We start from the raw sequence: 26429 nt of genomic DNA, 5'->3' as shown, positions 1-26429 counted from the left end.
AATCAGGTCTCTCAAGATGTCATCGAGAGCTCTTTGGAATATTGATGGGGAATTTTTTAGACCGAAGGGGAGTCTTGTGAACTCGTTGATGATACATAAATTAACTTTGCTGGTTCGTTTAATAATAATAAATAACTTTTATTTCACTCCATGTGATGGTTTCGGTTGGCCAATAAGCAATTAACTAACTCAACATACATTTTCTCGTTTTCACCACACGCTACCTATTGCATCAGCCAAAACGGTGTGACCATGCAACTTAAAGTTAAAAATAATAAAATACAAAGATCGTTTACATTCAAATAAATTTAAGTTTAAGAATTCAGCAAACGTTCCTCAACATACCGCCGGGCCCTGAAACAATGTTTCTGAAACTGGCAGGGGAGCCACCTTGGTTATGGGACGGGTCATCTCTCCTGTAGCTGTCTTTAACTTAAGGGCTCGTACTAGACCGTCTGGGCCAGGAATCGTCTCGATAATGCGGGCCAGGATCCAAGAAGCCGGAGGAGTATGAGAATCCTTTACTAGAACGAGATCATCAGGCCTCGGGTTTGCCGATTTCATTAACCATTTTGGCCTTTGCTGCAACGACGTAAGGTACTCAAGATGCCACCTTTTCCAAAAGCCTTGTAACATGGCCTGAGATTGCTGCCAGTAATCCAATCGGTTTGCCGGCACTTGGTCCAAATCTCCATCTGGCACTGAGGTATAAGGACGACCGATCAACATGTGAGCGGGCGAAAGATATCCAACGTCTGTATCGGAAGTGGCACAAAGAGGCCTTGAGTTGATCACCGCTTCCACCTGTGTTAACAACGTATGCATTTGTTCGAATGTAAGAACGGCGTGGCCGATTACTCGGTGTAAATGAAGCTTCACAGAGCGCACACCCGATTTCCCAGTGGGGCGCATGTGGCGGTATGAACTTCCAGTTGATGCCTTCGATCGATAACGCCTCTGCTATCTTGTTATTGTGCAGCTGGGATTGAACTAATTGTTCCATTTCGTTAAGACTTCTTTTGGCTCCCACAAAATTTCGTCCATTGTCGCTGAACATCGTCACACATTTGCCTCGCCGTGAAATGAAACGTCTAAGAGCAGCCAAAAATGTATCAGTGCTAAGGTCTGTTGCCAGCTCCAAGTGTAAAGCTGAGGTTGCCATGCATACGAAGAGACATATGTATCCCTTTTCCTTTCGAGCGGTCCTTCCTTTATGTGTCTTCATCATGATTGGGCCAGCATAATCACAGCCTGTATTTTCGAACGGAAATGCTTGCCGAACTCTCACTGCCGGTAGTGCGGCCATTAGTTGGTTGCTGGTATGTGCTCGCTGTCTGAAGCATTTTATACAGTTGTGAGTAACTTTACGAATCAGATTTCTGGCTCCCATTATCCAGAAACGTTGACGAACGATGACAAAGAGGGCCGAAACTCCTGGGTGTAGATTATGTTGATGCTCGTGTTCCAAAATTAGGTGAGATATGCGATGCTTCCTCGGCAAGATGAGCGGATGCTTGGCTGAATATGATAACTCTGAATTATTGAGGCGACCTCCTACACGTAGAAGCCCATTGTCATCTAAAATCGGCGTCAGGGTACACAGCTTAGAGCCTTTTGGTACGCATCCTTCATTTCGTAGCGCTTTTCGTTCTTTATACCATTCGTCTTGAGCTTGCTGCAAACATAGGTTCCTGGCTGCCTTGTACTCGTCATAGGTTACGGCGAAAGTGTCTGACTTTTCTTGGGGGTTTTTCATGTGTCTGATGAATCGTAAAATATATGCCACAATGCGCACAAGTCTCGGCCAGGAAGAAACACGACCAATGAGTTCTTCGAGGGGAGATGACTCGTGCATGGTTTCCGCGAGAGTAACTAACACTGTAGCCTTCAACTCTTTTAGGTACTCGTCTTCTGAAATTAAGTTAGAGATTTGTATATCATCTTCGTTACCTAAGTTAAGATGTGTCTCAGCCAGCCAGTCGGGACCCTTCCAACAGAGAGTAAACGGGAGTAAGTCCTCAGCCAGCATTCCTCTAGAAGCGCAGTCTGCGGGGTTCTGCTTGGTATTAACATGGCGCCACGAGTCCCTTGGTATTACTTCCAATATTTCGGCAGTACGATTGCCAATGAACGTCTTTAAACTAGCTGGCAAGTGATTCAACCATGCCAACACAATTGTCGAATCACACCAAGCATATACGGTGCTTTCTAGATCCTTCCAAGCTAATTTAATTGATGCGATCAGCCGACTTAGCAGAAGTGCGCCACATAATTCCAAACGAGGGAGCGATTGCTGCTTAAGTGGAGCGACCCGTGTTTTCGCTGCAATCAGTGAAACCTCTATGCTGCCATCCTGGTTCACGATCCGAGAGTATACGACTGCTGCGTATGCTTTTATTGAGGCGTCTGAGAAGGCGTGTAACTCTATTCGTCTGCCGACATACCCAATATGACGCCGTATCTTTAACTGCCTTATGTTGATAATGTCTTCGCGATACTTACGCCATCGGTCTGCCAGCTTAGTTGGAGCGGTGAATCCCAATCTAGATTAAGAAGCCAGAGCTCTTGGAAAAGGATCTTGAATTGAACAATGACCGGCGCCAGTAGACCAAGCGGGTCAAATATGCGTGATACGTCTGATAATACTTGTCTTTTTTGAACTTTCTGTGCATTCGCTCAACCTTATACCATATGTGAAGATGTCAGACTTTGGTTCCCAATGTATTCCTAATACCTTGACGGAGGAGGCATCTCCAGGCACACTTGTCGCTGCTGCTTCTTCTAAAGAGCCGATTCCGTGGGTATTGGATACCCATTTCCCAAGCTCCAGCTGTGCGCGACCTAATAGTTGAATAAGTTCATCCTTGTTACGTATAAGTTGATCTTCCGTGTTTGTTCCGGTCAGGACATCGTCCACATAGAAATCTTCCAATAGAATCTTGGCAGCTGTTGGATATTTATGCTTTAGATCGATGGCAAGTTGTTCTAACACACGTACAGCTAAAAACGGTGCACAGGCTGTCCCATACGTTACAGTACAAAGCTGGTAATGTTGCAGCTCTTCAGTTGGGTTTTCTCCATACAATTCGTTGATAATTTCGGTGATTTTCAGAAATCCATATTTGCCTAAACATTTTAATGATGTGTGCGCAAAAAACAAACTTATAAAGTCGAAAGCGTAAACACACATCCATTAGGTTACGCTGAATACTTGGGCCCACTAGTAACTCATCGTTTAGTGATCTGCCACTCTTATCTTTATAAGATCCATCAAATACAATTCTCAATTTCGTACCAATAACCGGATGGTGAGGCATATAGAACATGTGTTCTTTAGGTGCACTCGTCTTATCTGACTCATCAAGGATGCGCATGTGTCCCAAAGCAATGTATTCGCGCATGAACTTGGTGTACTCTTCCTTTAACCTTTTATCTTTCTGAAGTCGACGTTCTACTGAATAAAATCGTGATGTTGCTCCCTGAAGAGTATCTGCAAACTTAACATCCGAGTTCTTAAATGGAAGCTCAACACTATATCTCCCATTTGAGTCACGAAAGTGTGTAGAGCGAAAATGATTCTCGACCTTTAAATCATCAGCAGTCGGCGGCAAACTGCCACTTAATTCTTCCAATTCCCAAAACCTTTGGAGCGATGTATTTATTTCGATGGTTGATAACAGAGATGCTGTATTTGATCCTTGTTTAGCTACAATTGAGGTGACCACCCACCCGAATATTGTGGATATTGCAATTATATTTCCATGCTTATCTAATACCTTCTCTCCTGTGAATGCGGACCACACGTAGTCGCTACCCAACAAAATGTCCACATGCTTAGCGCTGGTTTCCGGTAGATCAGCCAGTTCTAACCCATCGAAAACTTTCAAAACGGCCGGGTCGACTTCATCCTTTGGCAATAGAGTGGTTATCTTACCTAAAACATGAGCTGTAATATCTAGTGTATGCTTCGAGAACCTTGATTTCAAATGTACTGCGCTGACCCCTCTTGTAGTATCGGCCTTGATTGACGAAATTCCTGAGACAAGTATTCGAGATGGTGAGCGTAAGAGGCCCAGTGAACGCATGCAATGCTCCGATATGTATGATAGTTCTGATCCACTATCAAAGAGAACACGACAAGTGGTGTATGATCCCTTTGAATTTAATGCCAAAACTAGAGCTGTGGGCAATACACTCCTTGGTTTTCCTCGCGGCTGTAGATTTACCGCAGAACGTGCTAAATAACTCTGTGATTCTATAGATTGAGCTTCCTTTCCTTGCTTAGTTTCGGCAATCATGGCTACTGTGGGATTAATTCTCTTTTCTTCGACTTGGCGATGTAACAGCGTGTGGTGTTTGTCCTGACAATGTTTGCATCTATACTTGGATTCACATCTTGAAATACCATGGTCAGGCCTTAGACAACTGAAACACAAACGTTTCTCCTTAGCAAATGAGTAGCGCCTTTCCACGGAGAGGGCCAAGAACTGGTCACAGTTGTATACGTTATGCTCCTTAGACTCACATTTAAGACACCCTCTTGAGTCTGTGGAAATCAGTATCCGAGTATATTTCTTAACGTTTGATTGTGCGACTTGTTCGCAGCGGCTTAATTCGAACTCATCGCAACGTTCTCCGAGAAATCTAAGAAAATCCTTAATGGTTGGAGATGTCCCCTCACGGCTGTAGGACACCCACTTGCATTGAGACTCTGCATCAATTTTATCCAGTAGAAAATAGATCACCCAGCAGTCGCGATTAGTTTGGCCAAGTGCATCTAGGCCACGTACAACTTCACTCACCCCATCGGCAATCTTTCGTAGAACGGATACATCTGTCACCCTTGTTGATGGTAGACGTCTAAAATTATCCAAAAGCGAGTTAACGACATGACGAGGTCGATCATAACGTTCCATTAGGCCTGCCCAAGCCGTCTCGTACGCCGCTCCTGTTAACGGCAAATGATTTATTAAACTTGCAGCCTCATCACAGAGAAAAGACTTGAGATATTGAAACTTCTGAGCTTTATCCAGATTCACCCTGTTGTGAATGGTACTCTCGTATAAATCCTTAAAGGCTGGCCACTCCAGGTAGTCGCCACCAAAAGGCTTGATGTGTAATTTGGGCAGCTGGACCTGTCCCCCTAACGCCGAACAGGCAGCTCCACTTACTGTCATGCTTTCATAAAACTCCCGTTGAAGTTCCATCTGCTTGTGTAGTATCTGCGACACTACTTCGTTGACTCCCTCACTGGAGTCCACGACCTTAGTTGCTTTTACTGGGTTAACCAATTTTCCCAGTTCCTTTAAGTGCAGTTGTGCAGTTAAGTACTTCATCTCATAGTCTCCGTAGTCACCCATGGGGTCGACGTAACCTTGCGATTCTTGAAATTCAAACATATCATCAGTGGACCGATCAAACTCCTTCCACACGTTGTCGAGTCTGGTCATCATAGTATCCACCACATCCGCTGTGCAGTTCTCAGGCGGATTCTCCGAAAGTGTCAGCAGCCGCGTGAGGCTGGACTTTAACTTGGTGCGTGTTGCCTTTAGTTTTTCCATCTTAACTTGAGTAGAATTGCTTATCCCAACAGAATCCAAATCCGGCTCGAAGGACCAAATTTATGATGATACATAAATTAACTTTGCTGGTTCGTTTAATAATAATAAATAACTTTTATTTCACTCCATGTGATGGTTTCGGTTGGCCAATAAGCAATTAACTAACTCAACATACATTTTCTCGTTTTCACCACACGCTACCTATTGCATCAGCCAAAACGGTGTGACCATGCAACTTAAAGTTAAAAATAATAAAATACAAAGATCGTTTACATTCAAATAAATTTAAGTTTAGAATTCAGCAAACGTTCCTCAACACTCGTATTTCCCTCCATTTACAGAAAATGCCGTTTTTTCAATATCAGATTCCTTAAGGGAAATCTGATGAAATCCGCTCTTTAGATCAAGAACAGAGAAATACTTATTGTTGCCCAACTGCGCAACCATTTCTCCGATTTCGGGGATAGGATACTTATCCGAAACTGTAACTGCATTGAGCTTTTTGTAATCAATGACCATCCTATATTTCTTATTCCCAAGGCTGTCGTTCTTTTTAGGGACTATCCATACAGGGGAATTATAGGGCGACCGTGAGGGTCGTATTATACCATCTCAACTTCTTATTTGGGTCTGCGAAAAGCGATTCGTACTCCTCTTGGAGTGCCTTTAACCCTAGTTTCTGCTGATTTGTGAGCTCCTCTGATTCGATCGTATGGACCTGATGAGCTCGCATCTGCTTTACTTTAACAACGTGAGAGTTGTTGACAAATAATAGATCTTTCCCTATATCAATAATGGCGTTTAATTCTCTTAGTGTGTCATTACCTAGAATCCCATGGAACGGCTTCAAATTAGGTAATAAGAAGAAAGTTATAGGTTTGTTGGGTTAGTTAAATAAACCCAAATGGATATGGCTGGTGATTAGAATGCTACCACTTACGGTGTTCGCGTAAAACTTGTGTTCATTTGTTTTGACGTTTTTGGCTATTTCTGGTTGGACATAGTTTTTGTTGGAGCCGGTATCTATTAAGAAATTGTATGCGGTTCCGTCTTTGTCCCGGACAACAAGGTACGGCAAAGAGGAACACTTTAACCTAAAAAATTAACGGTGTCCTCAATTTGTGGCTGTTGAGGTTCCTGTTATTGTGATTTGGTTTCCTCTTTATTCTGCAGGACTAACTCTGAGTTGTCCCCTTGTGAGGTAAAATATTCCTCCTGCTGTTGATATTCACGAACCTCAGAATATGGGACTAATTCGTAAAGATCTTCTTGGCCTTGGTAAGCAGACTGATAATCGGACATATCGGAGTAATGCTCTTCTTGAGGCGGTATGGTGATATATTGTTCACCTGACATACCGGTTTCGATATGGAATTGCCTCTGTACTTTATTGGGAAAATTTCCGGTGGACTGGTTGACTCTTTTGAGAGCAAATTGTTGTGGTGAATTAGCGTTTGGCTTGTTCATGTAGTCAACTTTTTTTGTTAGAATTGAACCGTCGACATCCATAGGAGTTGGTGCCGGCTGAGGCTTCGGGGCAAATGGCCTCGGTGGTGCCTTGAAAAACATAGGGTTTTTCGTTTGAGGGAATTTATTTTGGGGAATGAACACGTTTTGCATTGGTTTTTTATTATAAAAGTTGTTGTTATTATAAGGTTTTGGTGGAATTGCCGGTATGTATGATTTTTGAGGTTGCAAGAAATTTTTTGCATAATGCGGGGGTTTTGGTTCTACTGGTGGACGAGTGTCACGATGGCCGATAATGTTCCTAGCCCTTTTATTGTCCAACATCTCGCACAATTGCAATGCATGCCTCAGATCTCTGGGTTGAGTTAAGCTCATTCTGTCTGAGAGATCTCCGTTAAGAGCTCTGATGAAAGTATCTAGAGCCCTATCTCTGACCTGTTTTGCCATGGCTTCCATAGTCTCGGGAGTGTAACCCAATGTTTCGATTTGGTCTAGTATTAATGACATCTGTTGGTAAACGGCGAAGTAAAATTGATGAATGGATGCGCCTTTCTGGGTCATGGTGAATAGCTGGTATTCTAGAGTGCTTAAATCTCGTTTGTCTGAGTACTCAGATAACAGACACTGAGAGATTGCACCCCAATGTAAAGCAGTGCGATATACTTTCAACAGTGTATTCGCATGGCCTGTAATATTGCCTCGAATGGTTACCAGAATTGCAAAGTATTTGGGTGTTCCCTGAATGGGGGCGTACAATTCCATCAAACGTGTGGCGGAAGCAAACCATGTTGAGAATTCTTCACGACTACCTGAGAATTTGTCAAGATTTTTTACGATATCTGGCACTTTGTCTAATTCATGCCAGTTATCCTAGCTGTCTGGTCTTTAAAGGGAATGTGTCCTGGCTGAGAAAAATTTAATTGTTTCACTATTTCCTGTAGCTGAGATGACAAAATTGTTTGGATAGCTACATCTAATCCTTGTATCGACAGTGCCTCTATTCTATTTACGGCTGCTGCACCTGAGGTGGATGCTGTCGGAGCATCGGAAGCTGCTGCCTGACTACCACCCTGCTGGAGGACTGCTGCTTTAACCCAGTTGTCATTAGTCATTTTGGAAAAAATATTTTGAACCAGGCTTCTTTCAAGGAATATTATGACGTCACGAACGATATAATGCCGCGAAAATTGGATTTTAGTTTATATTGACAAAGGTATAGCGGTATGTCCGCTAATCTTCGTGGAAATGGTTTTTGGTACTTAAATACTTAGTTTGTGGTATTATGCAAATTTTTCAATATTAGATGATTATTCTCTTTTTTTCAAAATTATTTCTTAAATCTTAATTTATGGTATTATGCAAATTTTTCAATATTAAATGATTATTCTCTTTTTTTACAAAAAAATTTTTTTTTTTTTTTAAATTTTGAATTATTTTTTCCCTTTTTTTGGATTTACTTATTACTAGTCTTTTTCAATTTTTGATTCTTTTTTCTTGAGTGAAAAAAAAATTTAATTAAGGATTTTATAAATATTTTAGCTTGTGTTTTTCTTTTTAAATTTAAACTTTTGGTTTTGGTTCACAAATTTTTTCTCACTGTGTTTACACAAATTCTTTTTTCTTTTCTTGATTTTCTTTCACTTAGAATTATTTTGCTTAACTTACATTATTAATAACATCTTCGGTGCTTGTACTGATCGGCTTGTAGGAGGGTTCGCTTTTCCAACGTTGAAGGTACTAACGCTCCTGGGCAAACACGTTTGGGTTATCAGTTTTCCTCTGAACGGATCTTGGAGGAAATTGCAGCGATAAATTTGACCCTGTCTGATTCTTAGTGTAGTTCAATATAGTGTTTTTATTTCGTTGACACTTTAAGGCATTTAACGCGTTTTCTCGGTCACGACCACTGATATCTTTCACTAACACTCGATCAAGTTTTATTTGGCAGGGTCCCTGCTCGGGCGCAATTAAACACTTCCTTCACTCACGGTATAAAAAATACAATTTTTATTTAAAGTCACTTTACAATTACAACTTAATGATAACTGAAAGATTCTGACTGAGTGAATTCCGCGGAGCTAAAGCGAAGTTTTACCGGATGGTTTGGACTTAGGCTTAAGACTGATTTTCTATGATTTGATTATGTTGGATGAAGGCTTGGATAATTGACGTCGTCGCAGGCGGCGGCGTTGGCTGAGTCCAATATATATGTATGTAAATTTGCATATGCACATACATATATTCACATAAGCAATGTATGCACAAGCGTAACATGAGCTAGAGCCAGGCCGTGTGATCGCTGACCAAGCATTTTGATGCAAGCGATCCAACAATATGTATGTATTAGAGAGCTGCTCGGCTTCACTCAATACATATAAAGAAATGAATGGACTCGAATTGAATTGAATTGAGTGAGTGCTTGCTAATACTAGAGTGAATGTGTGTGAGTGTGAATGTATATTGCTTCTCATAACTCACAGCATCCAACGAAAAAAGTTCGAATGAATGAAGTATAAAACCGAATGAAAAATTTGGCTAACACAATTCGAATTCGAATTCATTCGAGTTATAGCTTACAAATTTTGTACAGTCATTCCGTTTGTGTCGTTGAAAAGATTTTGACCCATTGGCTTGGTGGAATTTGCATGCAAATTTTTTTCCTCTGCTTTATAAGACAAGTTGCAAAATATTGTGTATTCCAGCGAGCAGCGCAGCTTCGGAGCGAACATTTTCCAACGCTAGAAATTTGATTTCAGAAAAGTGTTGTCTTATTTCTAGTAACTCAGAAAATATAAATAAAATTATATTCTTGCATTCCAATATAAAATAGAAATAAATGTAATAAAATATATGCAAAAAAAAATAACAGTTTACATTTCATTGGTTTTTGTCTCTTTCTCTCTTTCTTTTCTATTATACAAATAAATGAAATGAAAAACTACTTGGCAACTCGAATCCATTCGAAACCAACTCACTTTTCTTTACCTGTCACAATTCATTCAATTCTCTTATGTGTTTTAGCTTTGTGTGTATGAGTCCTGTGCTAGAGCACTCACTCACTCATACTTTTTCGGCCTCGCACTCGAACTCACTCAACTCATTTTGAGCATTGTCAATTCGAATAAGGTTTTTTGACTACTCATGCAGCTCTCTAGTATGTATGTACTTACACGTATGTACTGACACTCTCCCTCTCTTTTGTAGCTGTCGCATAAGTCGCAGCATAAGAATATATATGTAAACTTAGCTTAAACAAAATAATAATTTGGAATAAAGAATCATTCTGAGAACGACTATGCATGCACACTGACGTGTTCGTCTTGGATTATTATTTTTATAAAAGGAACCCGGTCTTGGCATATATCACATGGCGACCGTGACAAATGATCCTAAAGGACATACAAGGACTCTCCATGCTATAAATATTCTATGTTCGAAAAGAGAAACGTAAAGCTGCTAACAAAAGCAACAGACAACGGCAGAAGAGCAATGAGAGGCCCAATCCATCAAAACCAAATGCAAAAATCAAACCATCAATCAACGTTAATGTCAAAAGAACAACAACTGCAAATATTAACCACAACACAAAACATGAACATTTTATTTATTTAAGAAATGAAAATTTTATTTTAAATCAATTGGAATAAATGCCCAGAAGAAAGCAGAAGCAGCGGTTGGAACCATCTGATAAATCAAGCGAACCAAAAGAAAACCAACCAATCAACCAACAAGGAACACGATTGAACAGTGAAGATATTCCCTTTCGGGAATCTGCTCCTATCGAGCAAAGGGATGCACCGACGCTAGAAGAAGCGTTAGAGTTGTACCCCAACGATGGACCGCACCCACTCACAATAGCTGATTACTGGGCCCGCAACACCAAATCAACAAAGCCAAAGAAGACCAAAAAGAGGAGGCCAAGTACGCAAGCTACTCCAGCAGAAGAGTCTGGAAGTAGACCTACTGGCCACTCTGAAGACGGAGGAAGACCGACAACGCTGTATAGAGCGTATTAACATCCTGAAAGCTGAACTTCGCCAAAGAGCGAAGAAACGCAAGGGTGCCGCAGAAATGCGCAACCATTAACTTGCCTTTAATTTAATAATTATAATAATAATAGCAAGTTAAAGCACGAAAGTGTAAGTTGCAAAATACTAACTGTCTGATAGGCTTTTACTAACAATGTGGTTGGAGATTTTTTTTTAAAACAATAAAACAAATGAAATGTATACCTGAATTGTGAGCTAACCACATTTTCTATCATTTTTCCACGTCTCTGGCTCGCTGTGCAAGACACAGTTGAGATAAATTTTATTTCTCTTCACGAATAATTTAAATAAAAAAAAAATATGCATGAATCCATAACAATTTAATTTTAATATTTCAAATGGTAATCAAATTCAAGCAAATATGTTCCGGTCAAAACATATTTATGAAAAAAAAATTAAAGTAATTGCTAAACAAAAGTTTTTAACCTGTCTTTATGAACTTTATTTCATATTTTTGTATACTTGTAATAAATAAAAACAAAAATCCCATACGTATGTTCGATAATAGCATAAGTAAATTTGATGATATATCCGTTATACCAACAATGGGGTTAATCGAAACAAAATCAGTGGACTCCACTGCAAATGTCATAAATAAAATTAAATCATCAAATGTTGATATGAGATTAACGAACATACTACTATTAATAATTGTCATAATATTGTGCGCATATGTATTATATAAGGCTTACCTATTACACAATAAATGTGTAACAAAAAGAGCTCTAAGTCAAGCTAATGATCTAGATAAGATCTAAAAATACATATGCACACAAGCAATTATAAATCAAAACCTTTTTAACAAAAGATAAAATATATATATATACACAAAAAAAAAAAAAAAAATAAAAAAATTACCCATTGTGACAGGTACTTTGAAAAACTAAACAACAGGCACCCTAGCATAGTCCAAAACTTAATTGAGGTTTTTAGGGGCGAGGGAAGTACCTCACCTCAACTCTCCATAAACTTAGTACAAATTAGGTTAGCTTACCTTGACATAACGGGCGAAGATTTCCCAGTCAAAGGAGGCACTAGGGTACAGATTAGTTTCATTCTCACGGTACCATATGTATGCTGTTTTTCAAACGCAGCAGGCACACTGCGAATCTACCTAATGTAGGAACCAAAGCAGTAAAGAACTAAATACATCCATAATCAGTTAAATAGGCTGAGGCAGTTAGTGTAGAATATGGATAAAGCAGAAACAAAAAAGCTCCAAAAATATTTACCTTTCCTTGATTTCCTGTTACAATCAGGTGAAACAAATCACAAATACAAGGAAATAAGGTATTGGCTAGCCCACAACTACAAATTTCAAAAAAATATTGTAGATCTTATGGAAAAATCCATAAAAGTACCTTATACCAAATTTTGAAAATGTGTAAGGTTTTACTATTCTATGTCTATTATTTCTACATCTGAGTCTGTTAAATCTATTGGTTCTGCACTCGATTCTGATATGTTTATCAGCGCAATTGAGTCCTTGAAAGTTCGTGGACCCATCCGGGCACGTCTTTTCTTAAGGGAGTCTTAGCTAACAAAGTACCTTATAGTAGATTGTTAGCTAAGACTCCCTTAAGAAAAGACGTGCCCGGATGGGTCCACGAACTTTTCAAGGACTCAATTGCGCTGATAAACATATCAGAATCGAGTGCAGAACCAATAGATTTAACAGACTCAGATGTAGAAATAATAGACATAGAATAGTAAAACCTTACACATTTTCAAAATTTTTCTTAAATTAACAACAGGTCTAAACGACAAATTTCTTTTTTTAGTAAAATGGATTCTCAAGAATCCAAAATAGAAATACAAATTAATCTTAGAAATTAATCTTAACAAACTATGGTTACTTGGGATGATATAATAGGAAAAGCTAGAATACACGCACAAGAATTAACTAAATCTTGTAAGTGCCTCTCGCAGAATAGAGAAATATCCCAAGACACAGTAACCAAACACACGAAGATAACAACCGAGAATCTTCAAGCTATTAGAGCAGTATTAACTGAACACTATAGCAAACTAAAGATATGGCAAAAAGCAGCCGCAAGTGCGTTCTACAGTGAATAAGTCTTAACAAGCCAACAATTCCCAACGAAAACAACAAAATGACACAAACAGTGGTAGAATTCATAAACACAGCCACCAGGCTGCTACCATACTTCGATGGTGATATTAAAAATCTACCGGGTTTCCTTGGAGCGCTTCGCGTACTTAACAGCATAAAAGAAACGCACGAAGCAGTAGCTATCGAAATCATAAAATCAAAATTAAAAGGTCAAGCGGGCAATACCCTAGGTTCTAAAACAACGATTGATGAAATAATACGAAAACTATCAACAATCTTCAAGGGTGAATCAGTGAATCTTTTAACAGCAAAAATTAAAATTCTGCAAGGAAACCCCAATAACTGTGTTTCGTACACAAAGGAGATTACTGAGTTGACCGACGCCCTTAAAGGCGCATATATTTCGGATGGTCTTCCAACTGAACAAGCAATAAAATACACCACCAAAGTGGCAGTAAATGCTATGGTAAGCCATACCAAAAGTCAAAGAGTCCAGCTATTAAAGAAGCCATTGCTAGATTCACCACTCTTTCAGTAGAGACGGGCTCCACAGAAAGTTTCCAAAATAATACCATTTTTTATGACCAGCATAATGACCGCGGCAGACGCCGCTATAACAATAATGGTAACTGGAGAAACAACTCAAATTGGAACAATAACAACTCGAATTGGAGCAATAACGATGCCCACAGTGCCCAACGAGGCCGAAATTATTCACGCTACCGAAGAGGCGGCCGTGGAGGTGGACACAATAATAATAGACAAAACACAAATAACCAACAGAATGGTTACAACAACACAAATGTCCGAATTACCCAAAGCGACCAGGGAAACGGACAAGATCCTCCAAATGCTCAAAATTAAAAAATAAAGTCTATTCCATTAACCTAAGTCTTAATAATTTCGTATCATTTAAGAATGTTAAAACAAATAAGAAAATAACATTCTTAATTGATACCGGAGCAGACATTTCAATAATAAAAGAAAATTCTGATGTATTTCACGACATCCAAGTAAACAAAACTGTAGACATTCGAGGCATAGGAGAAGGAGTAATAAACTCCAAAGGCCTAGTTTCAATAGAATTGCAGACAGATAAATATATTATTCCATACGAATTTCACATGCTTCATTCAGATTTCGCAATCCCATGCGATGGAATAATAGGATTAGATTTCATAAAAACTTTTAATTGCAAATTAGATTACAGCAATTCAGAAGATTGGTATAAACCAATCTAAGTATAAACTTAGACCACGAAAATTAACGTACCCAATTTATGTTCCAATAACATTCAATTCTGGTAATAACTCAAGTGGTACGCAAAATAGAACTATCTTCAGCAGAAGATAACATTTTAATTCCGAATCAGGAAATTAAACCGGGCGTTTATGTTGCAAACCCTATTGCAACAGCCCAAAGTACTTTTGTCCGATTCTTAAATACCACAGATAAATGCCAAATAGTAGGCGTTAACAATATAAAATTTGAATCACTTTCGAACTACGATATAGTTCAAAATACCAAAGATATAAGAAAAGAATCTGTAATTCATAAATTGAAGAAAAATTTCCCAATACTATTCAAAGACAAACTCGAAAAGTTATGCACTGAGTATAGTGATGTGTTCGGACTTGACACCGAACCGATCACAACAAATAATTTTTATAAACAAAAATTAAGACTTAAGGATGATGAACCGGTATATGTAAAAAATTACCGGAGTCCGCATAGCCAAATAAACGAGATCCAGCGACAAGTTGGAAAGTTAATCGAACAGGGTATTGTTGAACCGTCTGTTTCGCCTTATAATAGCCCACTCTTGCTAGTCCGAAAGAAAACACTTTCGGGATCTAACGAAAAAAACTGGCGATTAGTAATTGACTATCGTCAAATAAACAAAAAATTGCTGTCAGATAAGTTTCCGCTCCCCAGAATTGATGATATTCTTGATCAATTGGGAAGAGCAAAATATTTTTCTTGCCTTGACTTAATGTCAGGTTTTTATCAAATTGAACTAGAAGAAAATCAAGAGATATAACGTCTTTTTCAACGAGCAATGGCTCATATCGTTTCACACGATTACTTTTCGGTCTAAAAATAGCACCTAATTCATTTTAGAGAATGATGACAATAGCATTTTCGGGGCTTGAGCCAAGTCAAGCTTTCCTCTATATGGATGATTTAATCGTTATTGGTTGTTCTGAACAACATATGATTAAAAATTTAGTAGATGTTTTTAAACTCTGCAGAAAAAATAATCTAAAACTGCATCCAGAAAAATGATCATTCTTTATGCATTAGGTGACATTCCTAGGTCACAAATGCACAGATAAAGGAATCTTGCCAGACGACACAAAATTTGACGTCATCAAGAATTATCCAGTCCCACATGATGCAGATAGTGCTACACGTTTCGTTGCATTTTGCAATTACTATAGACGTTTCATAAAAAATTTCGCCGAATATTCCCGGCACATAACAAGATTATGTAAAATGAATGTTCCATTCGAATGGACAGCAAAATGCGAAAATGCATTCCAATACTTAAAAGAAAAGCTCGTTCAACTTAATCTATTGCAGTACCCGGATTTTAGCAAAGAATTTTGCATAATCACAGATGCAAGCAATAAAGTATGTGGAGCAGTTTTAACACAAAACTATAATGGACTCCAGCTACCAGTTTCATATGCATCAAGAGCATTCACTAAAAGTGAAAGCAACAAGAGTACCACAGAACAAGAGCTAGTAGCAATACTCTGGGCAATAACATATTTTCGACCATATATATATGGAAAACATTTCACAGTGCGAACAGACCATAGACCATAGACATATTTGTTCTCCATGGTCAACCCGAGTTCAAAACTGACACGCATGCGGCTAGAATTGGAAGAGTACGACTTTACAGTAGAGTATTTGAGAGGTAAAGATAACTTTGTGGCAGACGCCCTATCAAGGATAACAATATCCGATCTAATTGACATGAACAAAAAAATCCTGAAAGTCACTACCAGGTACCAAAGTAGACAAAACAATTTCTGCGCAGAAAATAATCAAGAACTATTGGCAAGGCAAAATCTTGAAAAAGCTTCCGAGCCCAACGTATATGACGTTGTTGTAAATGACGAAGTACGAAAAGTAGTGACCTTGCGAATATCTGATTCCTCGACCACATTCAAACATGGCAAGAAAGTTATAGCAAGAATTGACATTTGCGATATGTATACCAATGGAATTCTCGACTTAGGTCAGTTTTTTCAAAGGCTCGAAAAAGAAGCCGGTATACTTAGTATCACCAAAGTCAAAGCGGCACCGAGCGAAAAGATCTTTGAAACTACTAAAATGCCTGACGTCGAAAACGACAAAACATATAAGATCACCTATGATTATAACCGAAACACCACTATATGCTTTTGACAGAGTGATAGTAGACACGATCGGTCCACTACCACATTCGAAAAATGGGAATGAATACGCAATCACATCAATATGTGACCTGACAAAGTATTTAGTAGCAGTTCCTGTTGCTGTTGCTGTTCCTGTTATTACTGAGCTCTGCAAATATTTGAAAATAGATAACATAACATCTACAGCACACCATCACCAGACATTAGGTACCGTTGAAAGAAGTCATAGGACCTTCAACGAGTACATTCGTTCATATATTTCAGTAGATAAAACTGATTGGGACATATGGTTACAGTATTTCGTGTATTGTTTTAACACAACACCATCAGTAACACATAATTATTGTCCATATGAACTTGTATTTGGTAGACAAAGTAACCTACCAATTCAATTTAATAGCGTTAATACTATAGATCCAATATATAATATAGAAGACTATTCTAAGGAAGTTAAGTTTAGATTAGAAAACGCGTATAAAAGAGCTAGAATACTTTTAGAAAACAATAAAATTTAGCAAAAAGAAATAAATGATAAAAAAGTATCAGATTTTAAAATAGAAATAGGAGACAAGGTTTTCTTAAAAAACGAAACTGGTCATAAGCTTGATTCAGTGTATTTAGGACCCTTCGATGTTGTAGAAATCGGTTAAAATAACAATATAAAAATTATAAACAATAAAGGTAGGATACAAAAAGTACATAAAGATAGACTAAAAAAAAATAATAAAATAAATCTGGGGCCAGATGGTCTTCCTGGATGTGTACTCAGGTTCTGTGCAAACGCATTATGTAAACCCATTTTAAAATTGTTTCTATTGTCTGTCGAATCTTCCTCTTTTCCATCTATTTGGAAGGAGTCGTATATCATTCCTCTGCATAAAAATGGCAAAAAGTCCGAAGCCTCTAACTATAGGGGTATCTCAAAATTGTCCGCTATTCCGAAAGCTTTTGAGAAAATTATAACTTCTCAATTGCAACATTTTTGCAGCTCTATTATTTCGCCATCCCAACATGGGTTTGTGAAACGTAGATCTACAACCACTAACCTTTTAGAATTTTCATCAGTAATTATCAAGGGGTTTAAAAATGGTAAACAAACTGATGTAATATATACTGACTTTAGCAAAGCCTTTGATTCCGTTAATCATACCCTATTACTTTCTAAGCTGAGCGACATTGGGCTTCCACCCCTTTTCCTTTCTTGGGTTCGTGAATATTTAACAAATAGAAAACAGAAGGTACTTTTTAAGTCTTCTTTTTCCGCTTCCATTCCTGTGACTTCTGGTGTACCTCAAGGTAGTCATCTTGGCCCTCTGCTCTTCACACTATTCATTAACGATCTTCCATCAGTCATTGTTCATTCGCGTGTGCTTATGTATGCTGAAGATGTCAAGCTTTGTCTTACTCATAAAGATACAGATTCATTTAGTCGGCTACAAGCTGATCTTAAAAACTTTCAATCCTGGTGCCAGTTTAATCTACTAAATCTTAACACTACCAAATGTAAGGTAATGACTTTTTTCCGTAACTCTCCCCAACTGGTCACTTATTTTCTAAACAATAGCCCTTTAGAACGTTTAAATAATATAAATGATTTGGGCGTACTTATGGACCATAAGTTAAATTTTAACACCCACATTTCCACCACGGTCGCAAAGGCCATGAGTGTCCTGGGTTTTATTAAAAGATGGTCAAAAGAATTTGATGACCCCTATACAACTAAAGTTCTTTTTACTTCGCTTGTCCGTCCTATTTTAGAGTATGGATCTTGCATTTGGTCACCTCAATATGAGTCGCACCAGATTAGACTTGAATCCGTTCAAAAGCAGTTTTTGCTATTTGCTCTTCGTGGCTTAAGCTGGGATCGCAATGTCAATTTACCTTCGTATTCTAGTAGACTTCTCTTGATTAACCTTCCGTCCCTAACTAACCGTAGAATTATGCTTGGTGTTATTTTTATGCACAAGCTCCTAATTGGTGATATCGACTCGCCTGAGTTATTAGCTCAGGTGAATCTGTCGGTACCATGTAGACGGAGTAGACATCCTTTGATACCTTTATCCCTTAGTCGTTGTTCTTCTAACTATGCTATGCATGAACCTTTTAGGGTCCTCTGCTCTGATTACAACCTTCTATTCCCTGTAATCAGCTCAGAGTTTTCTATTAATATGCTTAAAACATCTATCCTATCCCATTTAGTTAATAGATAGCTATAGTATTATTTGTTTGTCTGTTTTTTCTATTGTGTATTTGTCCACGCGATTCGTGCCGTGCGTTATACGGCTGCACCCCTCGGTCGGTCGGGTGGGACGTGGGCAGTTATCTGCTTGGGCTCGCGCGTAACAGGCTATGTCCTGGTGTCGTAGGGGCCACTTGAACGTACTGCGCATAGTATCGTCAACGTCCGCTATATAATATCAAAAGGTAATTAAAAACCAGAGGGCCGGGGCTAACTTCGACCGCATCAAAGTTTGTATACCCTTGCAACTTTTTTGGTAACTCTATCCTTACCTATTAGCCATCAATGTGGAAGAACGTTTTATCTAAAAAGGCTTATGTTTGCGAAAGAATGGCCTACAATCATAGGAAATAACGAAGATATTGATCAAAGTCACTGTTTTCCACCGATCGTTCCTATGGGAGCTATATTATATAGTCACCCGATCTTTATCAAATTCGGCACAGTCATTAACATATATATTAAATTAAGAAATGTTTAATTTAAAAGCAATCGCGTTAAAAGTAACGAAGTTATTTACAAAAGTCACTGTTTTCGACCAATCGTTCCTATGGGAGCTATATGATATAGTCACCCGATCTTGATCAAATTTGGCATAGTCGCTTATGGGCGTAATAAACTCTCTAATATTAAGTTTCACGACAATAGCTCAGAAAATAACGAAGTTATTGAGAAAGTCACTGTTCGTGACTTGGCCGTCTGTATGGGAGCTATATGATATAGTGGTCCGATCCGGCTGAATCCAAAATATACAACGCCTGCCGTCAAGCCTACGTGCAAAATTTCAGATCTGTAGCGCGTACGGACATGGCTATTTGAACTCGTCTCGTCGTGCTGATCAAGAATATATATACTTTGTATGGTCGGAGATGCTTCGTTCTATGCATTGCACACTTCTGACCAAAATTAATATACCGTTTTTGCAAGGGTATAAAAAAAAAAAATATATATATATATTGTAATTATTAGGAATATTTTAAATAAGCCCGCTCCTCGTCTCAGTGAATTTCCCCGATAACCGAATACGGGCACACTAGCTTGAATATAGTCAATAAGACCGCATATGCACTTAATTTGAAAATAAATAAAATCCGGAAATATAAAATCAATCCCAAGGGATTAATTACTTTAAAAAGTAGAGAGTTTACAAATCAGGTGTGGAGTTTGCCCTAAAGAACGTATTTTCATGAAATACACCGAGATTATTAAATTAAACAAAACCGCATTGTTTGAGTTGCTAGCGGCCAAGGAAGTACCTTGCGACAAAGAAGCGTCAATTTATGGCACAGAATCAGTCTGGAGAGAGTGATGTACCCGAAGAGCAGGCAGGCCCAGCAGTGTCTGCAAATGTGCTTGCCGGACAACTTGTGGATGTTGGTCCGGAGCCTCTTATTGAGCTGCGCGGCGTGGGAAACATTGAGCAGCCAAGTACACCGGATCAAGTGGGTGCTAACCAGTCGCCGACGATGTCTCGTGAGACCTCTGTAGGACCAGACGCGAACGTGCATGTTCGTGAAAGCGCACAAGCGAGCGAAACCGACGAATTGTCTTCGATTCTTAGTAGCTTCGAATTGTATACAGCACGTAAAAACCTGGCGGAGCTAAAAACACGTGTTATGGAGCTGGAGGAGAACTTAGGCGGACCGGAATATAATTGCCGCATGAACTTGAAAGATGTCGAAACTACTGTACCTAAATTCTCTGGTGATGGTGATCTGTCCATTCACGTATGGATTCGTGAGCTGGAGAAAGCAGCAAGAGTGTATGTACTGAGTGATGCCCAATGTTGGTCGTTGGGCAACCGACTGCTGGAGGGATCTGCTAAAGCATACATGACATATGAAAAGACTACAACCTGGAGCGAGCTGAAGGATGCCCTTGTGAAGGTATTTGGCCTACAAATGACAAACTACGAGATTGCTAACCAGATGAGGAAGCGCTCAATTGGCAAAGGAGAGTCACTCTTGCAGTATTTCATCATTATGCGAAATATTGCTCAGCAGGGCAATTTTGAAGACACCGATGTGGTCAAATACATTGTTGACGGACTACAAGATCGAACCGGATTGTCAGCTCCTTTGTATTATTGTACTTCTCTGAAGAAGTATGCGTTTTCAATCAGTTCATCCACCAGCCAAAAACTACGTTCCTCAGGCTCGTCAGACTTCAGACCGTTTACAGGCCATTACGCCTGCTGCAAAGGATAAGAGATGTTTCAATTGCCGCCAGATTGGTCACTTAATGTTTGACTGTCCACGCCCGGAGAGACCAAAAGGAAGTTGCTATCGGTGCTTCAAAGTGGGCCATCAGTACCGGAATTGTCCAATGCGAACACAGATCGCCGCCATGAGCTCTAGTGAAGACCCGGACACCATTGATGATAAGTCATTTATTCAATTAGTAAGTTTAAGAATATCTTGTAAAGAGGGATACACTGATGTTAATAATATTTTTGACATATTAGATTCCGGAAGCCCAGTAAGTTTTGCCAGTAGAGCGTTGATGCCGCATTTAGATTGCGATAAATTAGTTAAAAGTTCTTTTCATGGACTGAGCGGTGGCTCTATTCTGACTTTTGGAACAGTCAAATGTTTAGTTCTGTTTTGCAAAAATATTATGAAATTCAATTTTTAGTTATTCCCGATAATATTATGCCGACGCAACTACTTCTTGGTAGAGACGCCTTGAATAAAATAGGTCTTAAGTTCTCATTGATTGAAAATGTAAGAAAGTATGAAAAGAATTCTGCATCATTAAAGAGTACCATTGCTTTTGTTTACAAATTTTTCTGTGCACCACTGATCTAGATAATAATTGTAATAACCCTAATGTAAACACGAATGCATCCCCGTTTCGAGAATGGCTAACAGAGTTGCAAACTGTTTGTGCAACGCTGTCAGATACCGGAAATACTACTGTTGGCAGTGAATTTGGATTAGGCGCGATGCGTGAGTGCCGAGACATTGTGCATGAGCATTACATTGACCGATTTTCAATTAATTACGGGTTGCCTAAATATATGATGAGAATATGTCTGACAGATACAACACCATTTCCTAGTAGTCCTAGAAGGTTATCATATTATGAAAGAGGAATCGTTTCTAAAACGGTTAGTGAGTTGTTAGCCAATAATGTAATCCGACCAAGCAACTCCCCCTATGCGTCCGACATGCGTGCGAAAAAAGGATGGCAATATACGAATGTGCGTTGATTATCGAGGTTTAAATAAGAAGACTGTGAGGGATAATTTTCCATTGCCTTTGATAGAAGATTGCCTAGAATACCTGGAGAGCAAGACCGTTTTCTCCGTCATAGATTTGAAAAGTGGCTTTTACCATGTAGGCATGGAAGAGGATTCAATTAAATACACAGCATTCGTTACACCCGATGGGCAGTTCGAATATCTGAGAATGCCTTTTGGTCTAAAGAACGGACCAGCTGTATTTCAGAGATTTATATCGAACATACTTAGTGATATGATTAGAGATCGAGAACTTGTAGTATATATGGACGACATTATTCTTGCCACCCGCACCGTAGATCAGCATCTTAAGTTGTTACCAAAACTGTTAGATCGTTTTATTCAGTACAATTTAGAGCTCAATTTGAAGAAAAGCATTTTCCTACAGAAGAGCATAGATTATTTAGGATATGAAGTCAGTGAAAAGGGAATTTTACCAAATAATACACATTTAAAAGCTATTCAAGAATACCCAGAACCACTTAACAGCAAAGCGTTACACTCGTGCTTAGGCTTATTCTCTTATTTTCGCAAATTTGTTCCGAATTTCTCCAGCATAGCTAAACCGTTAACTGAGTTGCTTAAACAAGGTGGTCCATTTCCGATGAACAAAACCGCTAAAAATGTATTTCTTACATTAAGATCCGCCTTATCCAGTCCGCCCGTATTAGCTATCTTTAACCCTAACTACGAAACTGAGTTGCATACTGACACCAGTTCAAATGGCTTCGGTGCCTCTTTGATGCAAAGACAGACTGATGGCAAAATGCATCCAGTCTCTTATTATTCCCGAAAGGCGACAGCCGCCGAGTCCCGTTATCACAGTTTTAAGCTTGAAACTTTGGCCATAATATATGCCGTGCGCCGATTTCGCGTTTATTTAGAACACAGACCATTTTTGATCGTTACCGATTGTAATTCATTGGTCCAAACCTTGAGTAAAAAATCAATAAATCCCCGCACAACTTGTGGATGTTGGTCCGGAGCCTCTTATTGAGCTGCGCGGCGTGGGAAACATTGAGCAGCCAAGTACACCGGATCAAGTGGGTGCTAACCAGTCGCCGACGATGTCTCGTGAGACCTCTGTAGGACCAGACGCGAACGTGCATGTTCGTGAAAGCGCACAAGCGAGCGAAACCGACGAATTGTCTTCGATTCTTAGTAGCATCGAATTGTATACAGCACGTAAAAACCTGGCGGAGCTAAAAACACGTGTTATGGAGCTGGAGGAGAACTTAGGCGGACCGGAATATAATTGCCGCATGAACTTGAAAGATGTCGAAACTACTGTACCTAAATTCTCTGGTGATGGTGATCTGTCCATTCACGTATGGATTCGTGAGCTGGAGAAAGCAGCAAGAGTGTATGTACTGAGTGATGCCCAATGTTGGTCGTTGGGCAACCGACTGCTGGAGGGATCTGCTAAAGCATACATGACATATGAAAAGACTACAACCTGGAGCGAGCTGAAGGATGCCCTTGTGAAGGTATTTGGCCTACAAATGACAAACTACGAGATTGCTAACCAGATGAGGAAGCGCTCAATTGGCAAAGGAGAGTCACTCTTGCAGTATTTCATCATTATGCGAAATATTGCTCAGCAGGGCAATTTTGAAGACACTGTGGTCAAATACATTGTTGACGGACTACAAGATCGAACCGGATTGTCAGCTCCTTTGTATTATTGTACTTCTCTGAATGAATAGCGAGAGAAGATGATGCGTTTTCAATCAGTTCATCCACCAGCCAAAAACTACGTTCCTCAGGCTCGTCAGACTTCAGACCGTTTACAGGCCATTACGCCTGCTGCAAAGGATAAGAGATGTTTCAATTGCCGCCAGATTGGTCACTTAATGTTTGACTGTCCACGCCCGGAGAGACCAAAAGGAAGTTGCTATCGGTGCTTCAAAGTGGGCCATCAGTACCGGAATTGTCCAATGCGAACACAGATCGCCGCCATGAGCTCTAGTGAAGACCCGGACACCATTGATGATAAGTCATTTATTCAATTAGTAAGTTTAAGAATATCTTGTAAAGAGGGATACACTGATGTTAATAATATTTTTGACATATTAGATTCCGGAAGCCCAGTAAGTTTTGCCAGTAGAGCGTTGATGCCGCATTTAGATTGCGATAAATTAGTTAAAAGTTCTTTTCATGGACTGAGCGGTGGCTCTATTCTGACTTTTGGAACAGTCAAATGTTTAGTTCTGTTTTGCAAAAAATATTATGAAATTCAATTTTTAGTTATTCCCGATAATATTATGCCGACGCAACTACTTCTTGGTAGAGACGCCTTGAATAAAATAGGTCTTAAGTTCTCATTGATTGAAAATGTAAGAAAGTATGAAAAGAATTCTGCATCATTAAAGAGTACCATTGCTTTTGTTTACAAATTTTTCTGTGCACCACTGATCTAGATAATAATTGTAATAACCCTAATGTAAACACGAATGCATCCCCGTTTCGAGAATGGCTAACAGAGTTGCAAACTGTTTGTGCAACGCTGTCAGATACCGGAAATACTACTGTTGGCAGTGAATTTGGATTAGGCGCGATGCGTGAGTGCCGAGACATTGTGCATGAGCATTACATTGACCGATTTTCAATTAATTACGGGTTGCCTAAATATATGATGAGAATATGTCTGACAGATACAACACCATTTCCTAGTAGTCCTAGAAGGTTATCATATTATGAAAGAGGAATCGTTTCTAAAACGGTTAGTGAGTTGTTAGCCAATAATGTAATCCGACCAAGCAACTCCCCTATGCGTCCGACATGCGTGCGAAAAAAAGATGGCAATATACGAATGTGCGTTGATTATCGAGGTTTAAATAAGAAGACTGTGAGGGATAATTTTCCATTGCCTTTGATAGAAGATTGCCTAGAATACCTGGAGAGCAAGACCGTTTTCTCCGTCATAGATTTGAAAAGTGGCTTTTACCATGTAGGCATGGAAGAGGATTCAATTAAATACACAGCATTCGTTACACCCGATGGGCAGTTCGAATATCTGAGAATGCCTTTTGGTCTAAAGAACGGACCAGCTGTATTTCAAAGATTTATATCGAACATACTTAGTGATATGATTAGAGATCGAGAACTTGTAGTATATATGGACGACATTATTCTTGCCACCCGCACCGTAGATCAGCATCTTAAGTTGTTACCAAAACTGTTAGATCGTTTTATTCAGTACAATTTAGAGCTCAATTTGAAGAAAAGCATTTTCCTACAGAAGAGCATAGATTATTTAGGATATGAAGTCAGTGAAAAGGGAATTTTACCAAATAATACACATTTAAAAGCTATTCAAGAATACCCAGAACCACTTAACAGCAAAGCGTTACACTCGTGCTTAGGCTTATTCTCTTATTTTCGCAAATTTGTTCCGAATTTCTCCAGCATAGCTAAACCGTTAACTGAGTTGCTTAAACAAGGTGGTCCATTTCCGATGAACAAAACCGCTAAAAATGTATTTCTTACATTAAGATCCGCCTTATCCAGTCCGCCCGTATTAGCTATCTTTAACCCTAACTACGAAACTGAGTTGCATACTGACACCAGTTCAAATGGCTTCGGTGCCTCTTTGATGCAAAGACAGACTGATGGCAAAATGCATCCAGTCTCTTATTATTCCCGAAAGGCGACAGCCGCCGAGTCCCGTTATCACAGTTTTGAGCTTGAAACTTTGGCCATAATATATGCCGTGCGCCGATTTCGCGTTTATTTAGAACACAGACCATTTTTGATCGTTACCGATTGTAATTCATTGGTCCAAACCTTGAGTAAAAAATCAATAAATCCCCGCATTGCGCGGTGGTCGTTGGAATTGGAAAACTTTGATTATACCATTGCTCACAGACCCGGTTCAAACATGGGCCATGTAGATGCATTAAGTCGGCAAACCGAGTTGTTAGGTAATATTGTAGAAGGTGATTTTGATCCTTGCGATTTATTAGTGAAGAGAGACCAGAATGCCCCAATTGAACCTTGTGAACCGTGTGAGATAGACCCGTGTGAGATAAAACCGTTTGAGACAAAACCGTGTGAGATAGACCTGTGTGAGAAAAACCCGTGTGAGAAAAACCTGTGTAAGATAGACCCGTTTGAGAAAAACCCGTGTAAGATAGACCCGTTTGAGAAAAACCCGTGTAAGATAGACCCGTGTGAGATAAACCCGTGTAAAAAAGAACCATGTGCTCCTTTAGGGAAGAATTATTTAGGACCGTTTGGGACAAACCCGTGTGTTCATTTAGCGAAGAGTTGTTTCAGACCGTGTGAGCTATGTTTAGAAAGAAGCCGGCTAAAACTGGTTAAGAATAAACCTTGCGTTTCTTTCAATGAAAGTTCTGTTGATCCGAGATTGAGTAACCAAATCGAAA

The sequence above is a fragment of the Drosophila tropicalis genome, unplaced genomic scaffold (genome assembly GCF_018151085.1).
Source record: "Drosophila tropicalis isolate 14030-0801.00 unplaced genomic scaffold, ASM1815108v1 contig_820, whole genome shotgun sequence".
Taxonomy (NCBI): domain Eukaryota; kingdom Metazoa; phylum Arthropoda; class Insecta; order Diptera; family Drosophilidae; genus Drosophila; species Drosophila tropicalis.
The sequence above is the reverse complement of the archived record's forward strand: the minus strand, read 5'-3'. Positions refer to the sequence as shown.